Source organism: Cyprinodon variegatus, unplaced genomic scaffold (genome assembly GCF_000732505.1).
Source record: "Cyprinodon variegatus isolate N-32 unplaced genomic scaffold, C_variegatus-1.0 Scaffold1554, whole genome shotgun sequence".
Lineage (NCBI taxonomy): Eukaryota > Metazoa > Chordata > Actinopteri > Cyprinodontiformes > Cyprinodontidae > Cyprinodon > Cyprinodon variegatus.
In genome coordinates this window covers 58,786-61,482 of record NW_015152007.1, presented here as the reverse complement: position 1 = coordinate 61,482, position 2,697 = coordinate 58,786, and the positions used below count along the sequence as shown (strand labels likewise).

The window sequence follows — 2,697 nt, the reverse complement described above, 5'->3', positions numbered from 1 at the left end:
AAAAAAAAAAAAAAAAAAGGCAAATTTGTATTTTAAATTGGTTAAAAGGAAAAAAAAAAAAAAAAATGCCCCGGATGTCTTTATTTATTTTCTTACATTTAACCAATATTAAATACTAATGTTGCTTATTTATGTTTTCTGTTTTTTTGTTTTGTTTGTTTTTTTGTTATTATTTGTTTATTTTTCTTATCAGCTGCTTGTATTTCTGTGGAGGACACTTTATGCTTAATTATGCATAGTTTGAATTTCTTTAGTACAAAAGTTTTGGTTTGGGCTGAACCAATCCGCTGTCAGGGAGCCCCGCCCCCTGCGTCACGCGCTTGACGTTGAGCCTCTTTTCCTTTTCAGTCTCGCGGATCTCCATTTTCTTCTTTGGCGACAGCTTGAAGCAGAAGTCTGAAAGCTTTGAAAATGAATGAAGAATACGACGTCATCGTCCTGGGCACCGGGCTCACGGTGAGAAAGCATCCGATGCTGCAGACACTGAAGGCGGATTGATTTCCAGTCTGTTAGCGGCCTGTTTCCAGGCTGCTTCCAGCCTAACTAGGCCCAATTAGCTAAGTAGCTAGCTTAGCCGCTAACTGACTGCAGCGTAATGAACTGTTAGCACCATGCTAACTGCCAAATCACCAGGTTACTCTTTATATTAAGTTGGTTTAATCGAATAGTGACGTCAGCATGTATTTATCCAATTAACGGAACAGAAGAGTTTGTTTATTTGCTGCCTGAGATTAGAAAGCGGATAAGTTAGCATTAGCATTAGCTAGGCCAACTGCAGCTAACTAGTTTCCCTACGTTTCCTTTAAAGATAGTTAAAATCACACATCAGTTATTAATGTTATTCAGATTGTTTTCTTCTTAGTTGTTTAACTTGTTGCTCAGCCTTTAAAAAAACAATAGTTGGATTTCCGCTTGTGAAAAAGACACTAAAAGTTTATTAATTATAATTCTTCATGTTTTAGAAGTTAATCAAGGGAAACGTGTTGCTTCCTCTATCAACTCGATAAATTGTTTTGCTTTATTATTTAGGATCTATTTAATATGATGTTTGTTTTATATCTGAGAAAGTCTCAAACTGCAAACAGTTTTATGTCATTTTATTTTCCATATCCTCTCAGCCAACCTTCATATTTTAGAGTATAAGTGGATATTTGGGGCCTGTCGCCATGTCTCCTTTAAATAGAAAAAGATTAAATAAATAAAAACAGCTCTACAGTCTTTAGACTTGGATCCTGAAGAGAAATGTCATAAAAAAGCCAGGATGCAGAATCTGGTTGGTTAGGCTTTGCTAAGCCGGGTCTGGGTGTGGCTGAACTGAACTGAAACTGAACTGAAACTCTGCAGCTGATTGTCAGAGCTTCACTTTCAGCCAGTCTGAAGCTAAAGGCTGCAGCTTCTAACTGCTGTGGCTTTGCTGCTTTCAGTTCCCGATGCAGATCAGTGACTTAAACTTCTTCCTCTTTTGGCTCCAATAGAAGGAAACTAGTGTGATGCACAGGATCACTAATGGGTTAACAATATACGCATGTTTTTGGTTCATCAAATTACGGATCAGGCCTTCCTTCCTCTGTTGTTTCTAAGTTCTGACTGTTGTTTTTTTATTTGTTTTCTTTCTGTAGGATTCTAGCTTATAAAATAGACTCACTGCTTATTTGATAGAGTTGGTTTAAAACTTTAAATGCAACAGAAATGTGGGAATTATGACATAAAGGTGTGTTTCTAACTACATTTTGATCAAGATCCAGGAAAACATAGATTTACAAACAATAAAAGCGATTTAAATGTATAAAAATGTCAAAGATGGGATATTTCAGAGTAATAAAAAAAAAGTGTATGTAGTGATAAAAGCAGAAAACATCCCCTCAGACTTTTTTGCGTGATACTTTTAGTCTCGTAAACGTCCATCCAAGCCGTCCTCTGCAGCTCCAGCGCTGATCTAACAACTGCTCTGGTGGAGAGGAAAGATCTTCAGAACAATGGCTGTTTGTCTTTTGTGATTCCCCTTTAGTTTCTGCTCTTCCTCTTTGCTAAACGCTCTAAACTGTATCTTAGCAGCCATTAGCATTCAGGTGACTGTAGCATCTAAAACCAGCGAGGGTTTAGAGTTAGTCCTCCAGGGTTGGTACCTGCCTGCTTCACATCTGTCCTGGTTTCATCAGAATCAAACGTTCGTCACCTGCTGAGAAGCTGCTGTAAATCTGCAAACGTCCTTTTTCTTTAACAGTTTGGTGCTTGTTTCATTAAACAATCAGGCTTTAGGCATTTAGGTCCAGAAACAACAGTTAAGCTTTACTAAAAATAAATTGTTCTTTTTTTGTGTGGTTAGAATCCAATTTAAACTGCTTTGCCATGTGTTTTTTTTTTTCCCTTCAAATTGTTCTCTTGTTCACTTTTGAGAAAACCTCTGATTGATTTCTGGCACTAAAGCAAATTTAGTTTGTTTGAATGACTTCTATGGTGCATAAATAAAAGCTTCTGGTTTTAATGTATAAAATGTTAGCATGGAGTGTGACTGCGGCGGTTGCTGTGACTGCGGCGGTTGCTGTGACTGCGGCGGTTGCTGTGACTGCGGCGGTTGCTGTGACTGCGGCGGTTGCTGTGGCTGCGCCGGTTGCTGTGGCTGCGCCGGTTGCTGTGGCTGCGCCGGTTGCTGTGACTGCGGCGGTTGCTGTGACTGCGCCGGTTGGCCGGTTGCTG

General features: G+C 39.2%; 1 pseudogene; it reads left to right on the top strand.

Annotated features, from left to right (window-relative positions):
• The first annotated feature begins 306 nt into the window (after window positions 1–306).
• The window catches only part of LOC107103889, a 12,259-nt pseudogene continuing 9,868 nt past the window's right edge, over window positions 307–2,697 (top strand).